At 48.9% G+C, this 12,677-nt stretch overlaps 5 non-coding genes and 6 pseudogenes across 5 annotated transcripts; all 11 read right to left on the minus strand.

The window, feature by feature from the left end:
* Positions 1-88: 88 nt before the first annotated feature.
* Positions 89-207, minus strand: LOC142561780 (5S ribosomal RNA; annotated as a pseudogene).
* Positions 208-731: 524 nt separating this feature from the next.
* LOC142561829 (5S ribosomal RNA) lies at positions 732-850 on the minus strand (annotated as a pseudogene).
* A 524-nt stretch (positions 851-1,374) lies between these two features.
* Positions 1,375-1,492, minus strand: LOC142562939 (5S ribosomal RNA). The gene has a single exon (XR_012824249.1). It is a non-coding gene; the product is annotated as a 5S ribosomal RNA (ribosomal RNA).
* A 524-nt stretch (positions 1,493-2,016) lies between these two features.
* LOC142562542 (5S ribosomal RNA) lies at positions 2,017-2,135 on the minus strand (annotated as a pseudogene).
* Positions 2,136-8,556: 6,421 nt separating this feature from the next.
* LOC142562670 (5S ribosomal RNA) lies at positions 8,557-8,675 on the minus strand. Its single transcript, XR_012823989.1, has one exon. It is a non-coding gene; the product is annotated as a 5S ribosomal RNA (ribosomal RNA).
* Positions 8,676-9,200: 525 nt separating this feature from the next.
* Positions 9,201-9,319, minus strand: LOC142562345 (5S ribosomal RNA; annotated as a pseudogene).
* Positions 9,320-9,845: 526 nt separating this feature from the next.
* Positions 9,846-9,964, minus strand: LOC142562856 (5S ribosomal RNA). The gene has a single exon (XR_012824168.1). It is a non-coding gene; the product is annotated as a 5S ribosomal RNA (ribosomal RNA).
* Positions 9,965-10,490: 526 nt separating this feature from the next.
* Positions 10,491-10,609, minus strand: LOC142562857 (5S ribosomal RNA). The gene has a single exon (XR_012824169.1). It is a non-coding gene; the product is annotated as a 5S ribosomal RNA (ribosomal RNA).
* A 523-nt stretch (positions 10,610-11,132) lies between these two features.
* On the minus strand, positions 11,133-11,250 carry LOC142562862 (5S ribosomal RNA). The gene has a single exon (XR_012824174.1). It is a non-coding gene; the product is annotated as a 5S ribosomal RNA (ribosomal RNA).
* Positions 11,251-11,775: 525 nt separating this feature from the next.
* LOC142562400 (5S ribosomal RNA) lies at positions 11,776-11,893 on the minus strand (annotated as a pseudogene).
* Positions 11,894-12,419: 526 nt separating this feature from the next.
* Positions 12,420-12,538, minus strand: LOC142561353 (5S ribosomal RNA; annotated as a pseudogene).
* Positions 12,539-12,677: the final 139 nt, after the last annotated feature.

A 12,677-nucleotide genomic window follows, 5' to 3' on the forward strand; every position in this document is an offset into this window, starting at 1 on the left:
CAGTAAATGCAACCACCCACACGTTGTGCAAATGAAAAAAAAAAACAAGGCGTCACAGAAGCACGCAATAAAAAAGCAAAAAGAACGGTGCCATCAGCACTCGGTGTTCCCAGGTGGTCCCCCTCCCAAGTACTGACCGAGCCCAATGCTGGTTAGCTTCGGGGACCGGACGAGAACCGGCGTATTCAGCATGGTATGGCCGATGGCGAGAATGTGCTGTTTACGACTGCACCTGTATCGTGCTGCTATGTCGTGCAGTCGCCGAATGTATTGCTACAGCATACAGCACGTACGCGGCAGTCTTTCCGTGAACAATACACGCCCGCGTCGTGTACGTTGATCACTCCGTTTGTGGTTGTTCGCTGCATGCGTGCGTGCTAGTGGTCACAAAAACAAGAGGGCGAGCGCCACATTTTGCGCGCGTTGCAGCCCACAAGGTGCCGCTTTATTGATGCGTTGTCATTGAGCTGTATGCGGGTGTGATAAGTAAGCGGTTAGAAGCTTGTGCGACTAAATTTTGCATCATTACGTATACCGCTTACCACCGTCATCATTCCGCGCACAATATCGTGCAGTGGCCTGAATATTGTTGGTGTTACACTTCGCCGTTGGCTCTACCAGCAGTCTCCAGTTGAACCTAAGTTACAGTAAATGCAAACACCCACACGTTGTGCAAATGAAAAAAAAACAAGACGTCACAGAAGCACGCAATAAAAACGCAAAAAGAACGGTGCCATCAGCACTCGGTGTTCCCAGGTGGTCTCCCTCCCAAGTACTGACCGAGCCAAACGCTGCTTAGCTTCGGGGATCGGACGAGAACCGGCGTATTCAGCATGGTATGGCCGATGGCGAGAATGTGCTGTTTACGACTGCACCTGTATCGTGCTGCTGTGTTGTGCAGTCATCGAATGTATTGCTACAGCATACAGCACGTACGCGGCAGTCTTTCCGTGAACAATACACGCACGCGTCGTGTACGTTGATCACTCCGTTTGTGGTTGTTCGCTGCATGCGTGCGTGCTAGTGCTCACAAAAACAAGAGGGCGAGCGCCACATTTTGCGCGCGTTGCAGCCCAGAAGGTGCCACTTTATTGATGCGTTGTCATTGAGCTGTATGCGGGTGTGATAAGTAAGCGGTTAGAAGCTTGTGCGACTAAATTTTGCATCATTACGTATACCGCTTACCACCGTCATCATTCCGCGTACAATATCGTGTAGTGGCCTGAATATTGTTGGTGTTACACTTCGGCGTTGGCTCTACCAGCAGGCTCCAGTTGAACGTAAGTTACAGTAAATGCAACCACCCACACGTTGTGCAAATGAAAAAAAAACAAGACGTCACAGAAGCACGCAATAAAAAAGCAAAAAGAACGGTGCCATCAGCACTCGGTGTTCCCAGGTGGTCTCCCTCCAAGTACTGACCGAGCCCAATGCTGCTTAGCTTCGGGGATCGAACGAGAACCGGCGTATTCAGCATGGTATGGCCGATGGCGAGAATGTGCTGTTTACGACTGCACCGGTATCGTGCTGCTATGTTGTGCAGTCGCCGAATGTATTGCTACAGCATACAGCACGTACGCGGCAGTCTTTCCGTGAACAATACACGCACGCGTCGTGTACGTTGATCACTCCGTTTGTGGTTGTTCGCTGCATGCGTGCGTGCTAGTGCTCACAAAAACAAGAGGGCGAGCGCCACATTTTGCGCGCGTTGCAGCCCAGAAGGTGCCACTTTATTGATGCGTTGTCATTGAGCTGTATGCGGGTGTGATAAGTAAGCGGTTAGAAGCTTGTGCGACTAAATTTTGCATCATTACGTATACCGCTTACCACCGTCATCATTCCGCGTACAATATCGTGTAGTGGCCTGAATATTGTTGGTGTTACACTTCGGCGTTGGCTCTACCAGCAGGCTCCAGTTGAACGTAAGTTACAGTAAATGCAACCACCCACACGTTGTGCAAATGAAAAAAAAAACAAGACGTCACAGAAGCACGCAATAGAAAAGCAAAAAGAACGGTGCCATCAGCACTCGGTGTTCCCAGGTGGTCTCCCTCCAAGTACTGACCGAGCCCAATGCTGCTTAGCTTCGGGGATCGAACGAGAACCGGCGTATTCAGCATGGTATGATGACGATGATGTGTGTGGGTTAGTGGCGCAAGGGCCAGATATGGCCAAAGAGCGCCATGTCCGTGTTAATTTGTTTGCAGTGAAATCATGAGTACTAAGAAGTTGGTGTGCCGTGGCTGTAGAAGGGCCTTAAAAATGGTAGCGCTAAAGTGCGTAAAATCTGTATAATAAGATTATGGCGATGACTTATGAAGTGTACTATGAACAATGAGAAAATTAAAAAGAATGATATGATGTCTAAAGATATATCAGGTTATATAAGATATGCTAGAGCACTAATGCCTCCTTAGAGCCCTTGAGACACAAGGGCCTGGAGGCATGTGCTATTTAAAACAATTATCGCAGCGGCATCCTCTGGAGCGAGGATGCTCTACGAATTTAATGGGCTTATGACGTGTAGAACTACATCTTTTAAGAAGTCGAGGACTGCCTTGGTATTAAAAAGCGGTTCATGACCAAGAAACATAGCCGGGTGCAGAGGGATGTAATAACGGTATGCTAGCGGAAAATGTTTCTTTCTTTCAGGTTCGGCTTTCCGACACTCAAAGAGGACATGGAGCACGGTCAGCCTCTCACCACATCTACCACAGGTTGGAGGATCGTTTCCCGTGAGTAAAAAGTTGTGGGTCCCAAATGTGTGTCCTATTCTGAGGCGACAGAATAGGACTTCTGTTCGCCGAGATTTTGTTGGGGAGGGCCAAAAACCTAACCGGGGCTTTATAACGTGCAGTTTGTTATTTGTTTGCGCGTCCCACGTGCACTGCCAGTGACTTCGCAGTTTGTTTCGTACGAAAGGCCTCAGGTCTGTGACAGGCACATCAGCGGTAGGGTTAACAGCTTGCGATGTGATTGACGTGGCCATCTCGTCCACGAGAACGTTGCTTTCGATTCCCCTATGGCCAGGGACCCAGCATATTATGATATTCTGGTTAGATGAGTACGCTTTACATAATGCCGAATACAGTTCATTGAATACGGGATTTTTATGTTTGTAGAGTGACTTTAAGGCCTTCACGACGCTTAGAGAGTCTGTATAGATCGCTGCTTTTGAAAGTTTTGATCTTCTTATATGCTTCACGGCAGAGAGTAATGCGTAGGCCTCGGCGTAAAGATGCTTGTTTCGGGATGCAGTACATCGGATTCCGAAAAGGATGGGCCGACTGCTGCATAGGATACCCCGGCATTTGACTTCGAAGCGTCTGTGTAGAAATCTGCGCAGGAGTGCTTGTACTGTAGTTCTGGGAAATGCATTCTGATTTCGGTCTCTGGTGCGTGTTTTGTTATTTCTAAAAAGGATATGTCACATTCTATGACCTGCCACTCCCAAGGCGGTAACAACTTGGTTGGATGCATTAGGCGAAGCTCGAGGAGTGGGACATGTATCTCATCACTAAGCTCCCTCACTCGAAGCGAGAAAGGCTTTCTTACAGAAGGACGATTATGGAATAGTGTAGTGCAGGTCATATCGTTAACAGTGTTAAAACATGGATGTTGATGATTGGAGTGTATTTTAGGAAATATGTTAGGCTTATGTAACTTCTCTGTAGATGGAGCGACCATTCATTTGATTCCGCGTATAAGCTTTCAGTCGGGCTTGTTCTGAAAGCACCAGTGGCTAAGCGGATACCTAGATGGTGGATAGGATCTAGGATCTTTAGTGCGCTCGGAGCGGCAGAGTTATATACGACGGCACCATAGTCCAATCGTGATCGAATTAGGCTCTTATAAACATTCATCAGACACTTCCTGTCGCTACCCCATGTTGAGTGGGATAGAATATTAAGTAGGTTCATTGTCCTTAGAAATTTTTCTTTAAGATATTTAATGTGCTGTATAAAAGTAAGCTTGGAGTCTAGTATAATACCTAAAAATTTGTGTTCTTTGTTTATGGGTATTTGATGTCCACACAGTTGAACACACGGATCTGGAACCAGGCCTCTCTTTCTAGTAAAAAGAACACAAGTGCTTTTGTGGGGGTTGATCTTAAATCCGTTTTCGTCAGCCCACTTGGAAACCTTGTTCAGGCCCTGCTGTACCTGTCTCTCGCATACTGCGAGGTTGCAGGATTTAAAGCCTATTTGTATATCGTCGACGTATACGGAATAAAAAATGGCCGGTGGCAGCGAAGCACGTAGTGTGTTCATCTTAACAATAAAAAGAGTGCAGCTTAGCACACCTCCCTGGGGTACACCAGTTTCCTGCGTAAAAGGACGTGACAGTGCATTACCGACTTTTACTCGGAAGGTACGATTGGACAAATAGCTTTCTATTAGGGCGAGCATATTGCCACGGATGCCCATTCCCGACAAGTCTCTCAAGATTCCGTAGCGCCACGTTGTGTCGTACGCCTTCTCCATATCTAGGAACACGGATAGGAAATATTGCTTATGTAGAAAGGCGTCGCGAATGTTTCCCTCAATGCGCACAAGGTGATCAATTGTGGACCGCCCTTCCCTGAAGCCACACTGAAAGGGATCAAGCATTTGGTTTAATTCCAGGAAATGTATGAGCCGCCGATTAACCATTTTCTCAAACAGCTTACAAATGCAACTTGTGAGGGCTATCGGGCGGTAACTTGACGCCAACGAAGGATCTTTACCTTGCTTCAGAATGGGAATCACAATCGCTTCTCTCCATGCAAGTGGAAGATACCCAGCAGCCCAAATAGTGTTAAAAAGTGCAAGTAAAGTCAATTGTGTATCAGTGTGTACGTTCTTAATTATGTCGTACATAATTCTGTCAGGTCCTGGTGCAGAGCTCTTGCATGTGATCAAGGCAGCTCTTAGCTCGGCAATGCTAAAGGGACGGTTGTAGGGCTCATTCTCTCGACCTTTTCTTGTTAATGGCTTACGTTCTTCTGTTTCTTTGTATTTGAGAAAGGATTGTGTATAATTTGTTGGACTTGACACGCTCTCAAAATATTCCCCAAGTGAGTCTGCCTGGTCTTGTAGTGTATCTCCCTGTGTGTTTACCAGGGGGAGTGCATGTGTTTGCCGCCCTCTAATCCTATTTACTCTGTTCCAGGCTTTGGCCTCATCCCTGAACGAGTTAATACTTGATAAAAACTTGTGCCAGCTTTCTCTTCTGGCCTGTCGGCGGGTTCGCCTTCCTTGGGACTTTATTTTTTTAAAGTTCATAAGATTCTCTGCAGTGGGAGAAGCGCGTAGCAACCCCCACGCCTTGTTCTGATTCTTACGGGCGATCCTACATTCGCTGTTCCACCACGGTACACGTCGTTTGCATGCCAGGCCACTCACTTCGGATATGCATTTTGATGCGGCATCTATTATGGATGATGTAAGATACTCTACAGCAGCATCAATTTCTAGAGAAGACATGTCGGCCCATGAGATGTTAGTGAGAGTTCGAAATTTCTCCCAGTTGGCTGTGTCTATCTTCCACCTAGGAGCTTGCGGAGGATAATCGTTTTCTTTAGATGATCTTATCAGTATAGGGAAGTGGTCGCTCCCGTAAGGTTTCTTCGTAACTTCCCATTCAAGTTCGAGCAGTATAGACGGGGAAACTATACTAAGATCTATTGAAGAAAATGTTCTGTTTGCTAGAGAGTAATATGTGGCTTCCTTTTTATTCAGCAAGCACGCACCGGAAGAAAAGAGGAACTGTTCAACAAGACGACCTCGCGCGTCTGTACGAGAGTCGCCCCACAGGGAGCTGTGCGCATTGAAATCGCCAAGAACAACATAAGGTTCTGGCAATTCGTCTATAAATGACTGAAAATCATGCTTGTTTAATTTGAAGTGTGGGGGTACGTAAAGCGAGCAAATGGTGACGAGTTTATTTAAAAGAACAGCTCGAACCGCCACTGCTTCAAGGGGCGTTTGTAGCTGTAAACCCTGACAGGAGATACTTTTATGAACCAAAATGGCAACACCGCCTGATGATACGACTGCATCATCGCGATCTTTGCGAAACTTGACATACGGTCGGAGAAAGTTTGTATGTTGTGGTTTTAGGTGTGTTTCCTGTAGACACAGCACTGTTGGATTGTGTTTTTGGATAAGCTCTTGCACATCATCAAGGTTCGTAAGAAGACCTCTGATGTTCCATTGAATTATTTGTGTATCCATATTGGGAGCAAATGGGTGCTGTGTATACGGAAACAGAAGTATCAATTACGCAGATTTCAGTGATTAAATTACAGAGCCCTTTCGAGGCCCTGTAATAGGGGTTTTGTTCTTTCTGGAGCGCTCGAGGGAGCCTCGCCGCTCCTTAGGCGCTTGGTGCGCCTTGAGGATGAGTGTAGTGTCCATCGCCTCTTGTGAGGCGACGGACACGTGCTCTTGCGAGCGGGAAGTTACCAGCGAGGGTCCCGCCTTGGAGGGCAAGACCCCTGCGCCCACCAGCCCGGAGGTCGATGGGGCTCCCTGGGGTATTTGGCTGCGCCGGCCGTTGCCAGCGCTGGAAGGGGCCTCTGAGGTTGGGGCAGCCTCGGCTGCACCCACCTTCGGGTTCGATGGCCCCGTCTGCTGGGTTGGCGGCGCAGCGCTAGCTGCAACCGCCGCGGGGGCAGATGGCATAGCTGCCGACTCACTGACTGTGGGCCGGACAGCCGCCGGAGGCCGTTGTGACGCTGCCCCCTGACGCGTCACATCGGCAAAGCTTTTCTTGGGCAGGTATGAAACCCGCTTGCGTGCCTCTTTGAAGGTGATATTTTCCGTGACTTTAATTGTAACAATTTCCTTTTCTTTCTTCCAGGATGGGCACGACCGCGAGTACGCGGCGTGCTCCCCATCACAGTTTACACAGCGGAGAGCGTTCTCACAAGTTTCAGTGGTGTGTTCTTTGGCACTGCATTTAGCACAAGTTTGGCGGCCTCGGCAGCTCTGGGAGCTGTGGCCGAAGCGCTGGCATTTGAAACATCGGAGTAGATTAGGCACGTAAGGCCTGACACGGAGCTTTATGTACCCGGCCTCGATTGATTCGGGCAGGACACTTGAATTGAAGGTGAGAATTAGGTGTTTGGTTGGAATTTCTTTACCATCGCGCCTGATCTTTATTCTTTTCACATTAACAACATTTTGCTCATTGAAGCCCTCTAGGAGCTCTGCCTCGGTCAGCTGAAGCAGGTCATCATCTGAAACAACGCCGCGTGTAGTGTTCATAGTGCGGTGTGGAGTCACTGTCACTTGAAAGTCACCAAAAGACACTAGATTAGGTAGCTTTTCGTGTTGTTTCAGGTCGCGGAGCTCCAAAAGGAGATCTCCACTTGCCATCCTTGATGCCTTGTAACCTGGACCAAGAGCCTCAGTTAAAGACTTAGAAACTAGAAATGGGGAGATTGTGCGTACTTGTTTATCTGGCTTTTCTGAATGAACGACGTGAAATCGTGGGAAGTTGGGTCTTTGTCGTCCAAAAAACTGAAATACTTCATCGGTGCGCCCTCTTTTCTGAGGGCGATCAGGAAGTTGAGGGAAGGATGTTGCCTAAAGGAATTGAATTTTCGGCAATAACGCCAGCCACCCACCATGGAGTCCTACAAGGGGACGCTACAGAGACTGTAAGAACAGGTCCTGTAAACGCCAGCTGTACGTCATCACTATAACCAAATATGAAATAACCTAGGTTGGCTAATCACACAAGGTTAACCCTTGCTGCCTGGAAAATTTGGAAGTAAGCGGAAGGAAGGAGAAGACAGGAAAGATGAAAAGCGAGAGAAAGACGAAGGCTGGAGGGAGAGAGAGACAGGAAAAGGCAACTACCGATTTCCCCCGGGTGGGTCAGTCCGGGGGTGCCGTCTATGTGAAGCAGAGGCCAAAGAGGCGTGTTGCCTCCGTCGGGGGGCCTTAAAGGTCCAAACACCCGGCATCGGCTCAGCCTCCAGGATCCCCCTTTCCCCAGACACGGCTAAGCCGCGCACGGCTCAGCATGGTATGGCCGATGGCGAGAATGTGCTGTTTACGACTGCACCTGTATCGTGCTGCTATGTTGTGCAGTCGCCGAATGTATTGCTACAGCATACAGCACGTACGCGGCAGTGTTTCCGTGAACAATACACGCACGCGTCGTGTACGTTGATCACTCCGTTTGTGGTTGTTCGCTGCATGCGTGCTTGCTAGTGCTCACAAAAACAAGAGGGCGAGCGCCACATTTTGCGCGCGTTGCAGCCCACAAGGTGCCACTTTATTGATGCGTTGTCATTGAGCTGTATGCGGGTGTGATAAGTAAGCGGTTAGAAGCTTGTGCCACTAAATTTTGCATCATTACGTATACCGCTTACCACCGTCATCATTCCGCGTACAATATCGTGTGTTGGCCGGAATATTGTTGGTGTTACACTTCGGCGTTGGCTCTACCAGCAGGCTCCAGTTGAACGTAAGTTACAGTAAATGCAACCACCCACACGTTGTGCAAATGAAAAAAAAAAACAAGACGTCACAGAAGCACGCAATAAAAAAGCAAAAAGAACGGTGCCATCAGCACTCGGTGTTCCCAGGTGGTCTCCCTCCCAAGTACTGACCGAGCCCAATGCTGCTTAGCTTCGGGGATCGGACGAGAACCGGCGTATTCAGCATGGTATGGCCGATGGCGAGAATGTGCTGTTTACGACTGCACCTGTATCGTGCTGCTATGTTGTGCAGTCGCCGAATGTATTGCTACAGCATACAGTACGTACGCGGCAGTCTTTCCGTGAACAATACACGCACGCGTCGTGTACGTTGATCACTCCGTTTGTGGTTGTTTGCTGCATGCGTGCGTGCTAGTGCTCACAAAAACAAGAGGGCGAGCGCCAGATATTGCGCGCGTTGCAGCCCACAAGGTGCCACTTTATTGATGCGTTGTCATTGAGCTGTATGCGGGTGTGATAAGTAAGCGGTTAGAAGCTTGTGCGACTAAATTTTGCATCATTACGTATACCGCTTACCACCGTCATCATTCCGCGTACAATATCGTGTAGTGGCCTGAATATTGTTGGTGTTACACTTCGGCGTTGGCTCTACCAGCAGGCTCCAGTTGAACGTAAGTTACAGTAAATGCAACCACCCACACGTTGTGCAAATGAAAAAAAAAAACAAGACGTCACAGAAGCACGCAATAAAAAGCAAAAAGAACGGTGCCATCAGCACTCGGTGTTCCCAGGTGGTCCCCCTCCCAAGTACTGACCGAGCCCAATGCTGAATAGCTTCGGGGATCGGACGAGAACCGGCGTATTCAGCATGGTAGGGCCGATGGCGAGAATGTGCTGTTTACGACTGCACCTGTATCGTGCTGCTATGTTGTGCAGTCACCGAATGTATTGCTACAGCATACAGCACGTACGCGGCAGTCTTTCCGTGAACAATACACGCACGCGTCGTGTACGTTGATCATTCCGTTTGTGGTTGTTCGCTGCATGCGTGCGTGCTAGTGCTCACAAAAACAAGAGGGCGAGCGCCACATTTTGCGCGCCTTGCAGCCCACAAGGTGCCACTTTATTGATGCGTTGTCATTGAGCTGTATGCGGGTGTGATAAGTAAGCGGTTAGAAGCTTGTGCGACTAAATTTTGCATCATTACGTATACCGCTTACCACCGTCATCATTCCGCGTACAATATCGTGTAGTGGCCTGAATATTGTAGGTGTTACACTTCGGCGTTGGCTCTACCAGCAGGCTCCAGTTGAACGTAAGTTACAGTAAATGCAACCACCCACACGTTGTGCAAATGTAAAAAAAAAACAAGACGCCACAGAAGCACGCAATAAAAAAGCAAAAAGAACGATGCCATCAGCACTCGGTGTTCCCAGGTGGTCTCCCTCCCAAGTACTGACCGAGCCCAATGCTGCTTAGCTTCGGGGATCGAACGAGAACCGGCGTATTCAGCATGGTATGGCCGATGGCGAGAATTTGCTGTTTACGACTGCACCTGTATCGTGCTGCTATGTTGTGCAGTCGCCGAATGTATTGCTACAGCATACAGCACGTACGCGGCAGTCTTTCCGTGAACAATACACGCACGCGTCGTGTACGTTGATCACTCCGTTTGTGGTTGTTCGCTGTATGCGTGCGTGCTAGTGCTCACAAAAACAAGAGGGCGAGCGCCACATTTTGCGCGCGTTGCAGCCCAGAAGGTGCCACTTTATTGATGCGTTGTCATTGAGCTGTATGCGGGTGTGATAAGTAAGCGGTTAGAAGCTTGTGCGACTAAATTTTGCATCATTACGTATACCGCTTACCACCGTCATCATTCCGCGTACAATATCGTGTAGTGGCCTGAATATTGTTGGTGTTACACTTCGGCGTTGGCTCTACCAGCAGGCTCCAGTTGAACGTAAGTTACAGTAAATGCAACCACCCACACGTTGTGCAAATGAAAAAAAAAACAAGACGTCACAGAAGCACGCAATAAAAAAAGCAAAAAGAACGATGCCATCAGCACTCGGTGTTCCCAGGTGGTCTCCCTCCCAAGTACTGACCGAGCCCAATGCTGCTTAGCTTCGGGGATCGAACGAGAACCGGCGTATTCAGCATGGTATGGCCGATGGCGAGAATGTGCTGTTTACGACTGCACCTGTATCGTGCTGCTGTGTTGTGCAGTCACCGAATGTATTGCTACAGCATACAGCACGTACGCGGCAGCCTTTCCGTGAACAATACACGCACGCGTCGTGTACGTTGATCACTCCGTTTGTGGTTGTTCGCTGCATGCGTGCGTGCTAGTGCTCACAAAAACAAGAGGGCGAGCGCCACATTTTGCGCGCGTTGCAGCCAAGAAGGTGCCACTTTATTGATGCGTTGTGATTGAGCTGTATGCGGGTGTGATAAGTAAGCGGTTAGAAGCTTGTGCGACTAAATTTCGCATCATTACGTATACCGCTTACCACCGTCATCATTCCGCGTACAATATCGTGTAGTGGCCTGAATATTGTTGGTGTTACACTTCGGCGTTAGCTCTACCAGCAGGCTCCAGTTGAACGTAAGTTACAGTAAATGCAACCACCCACACGTTGTGCAAATGAAAAAAAAAAAGACGTCACAGAAGCACGGAATAAAAAAGCAAAAAGAACGGTGCCATCAGCACTCGGTGTTCCCAGGTGGTCTCCCTCCAAGTACTGACCGAGCCCAATGCTGCTTAGCTTCGGGGATCGAACGAGAACCGGCGCATTCAGCATGGTATGGCCGATGGCGAGAATGTGCTCTTTACGACTGCACCTGTATCGTGCTGCTATGTTGTGCAGTCGCCGAATGTATTGCTACAGCATACAGCACGTACGCGGCAGTCTTTCCGTGAACAATACACGCACGCGTCGTGTACGTTGATCCCTCCGTTTGTGGTTGTTCGCTGCATGCGTGCGTGCTAGTGCTCACAAAAACAAGAGGGCGAGCGCCACATTTTGCGCGTGTTGCAGCCCAGAAGGTGCCACTTTATTGATGCGTTGTCATTGAGCTGTATGCGGGTGTGATAAGTAAGCGGTTAGAAGCTTGTGCGACTAAATTTTGCATCATTACGTATACCGCTTACCACCGTCATCATTCTGCGTACAATATCGTGTAGTGGCCTGAATATTGTTGGTGTTACACTTCGGCGTTGGCTCTACCAGCAGGCTCCAGCTGAACGTAAGTTACAGTAAATGCAACCACCCACACGTTGTGCAAATGAAAAAAAAAACAAGACGTCACAGAAGCACGCAATAAAAAAGTAAAAAGAACGGTGCCATCAGCACTCGGTGTTCCCAGGTGGTCTCCCTCCAAGTACTGACCGAGCCCAATGCTGCTTAGCTTCGGGGATCGAACGAGAACCGGCGTATTCAGCATTTTATGGCCGATGGCGAGAATGTGCTGTTTACGACTGCACCTGTATCGTGCTGCTATGGTGTGCAGTCGCCGAATGTATTGCTACAGCATACAGTACGTACGCGGCAGTCTTTCCGTGAACAATACACGCACGCGTCGTGTACGTTGATCACTCCGTTTGTGGTTGTTCGCTGCATGCGTGCGTGCTAGTGCTCACAAAAACAAGAGGGCGAGCGCCAGATCTTGCGCGCGTTGCAGCCCACAAGGTGCCACTTTATTGATGCGTTGTCATTGAGCTGTATGCGGGTGTGATAAGTAAGCGGTTAGAAGCTTGTGCGACTAAATTTTGCATCATTACGTATACCGCTTACCACCGTCATCATTCCGCGTACAAAATCGTGTAGTGGCCTGAATATTGTTGGTGTTACACTTCGGCGTTGGCTCTACCAGCAGGCTCCAGTTGAACGTAAGTTACAGTAAATGCAACCACCCACACGTTGTGCAAATGTAAAAAAAAAACAAGACGCCGCAGAAGCACGCAATAAAAAAGCAAAAAGAACGATGCCATCAGCACTCGGTGTTCCCTGGTGGTCTCCCTCCCAAGTACTGACCGAGCCCAATGCTGCTTAGCTTCGGGGATCGAACGAGAGCCGGCGTATTCAGCATGGTATGGCCGATGGCGAGAATGTGCTGTTTACGACTGCACCTGTATCGTGCTGCTATGTTGTGCAGTCGCCGAATGTATTGCTACAGCATACAGCACGTACGCGGCAGTCTTTCCGTGAACAATACACGCACGCGTCGTGTACGTTGATCACTC

The sequence above is a fragment of the Dermacentor variabilis genome, chromosome 10 (genome assembly GCF_050947875.1).
Source record: "Dermacentor variabilis isolate Ectoservices chromosome 10, ASM5094787v1, whole genome shotgun sequence".
Classification (NCBI taxonomy): Eukaryota; Metazoa; Arthropoda; class Arachnida; order Ixodida; family Ixodidae; genus Dermacentor; species Dermacentor variabilis.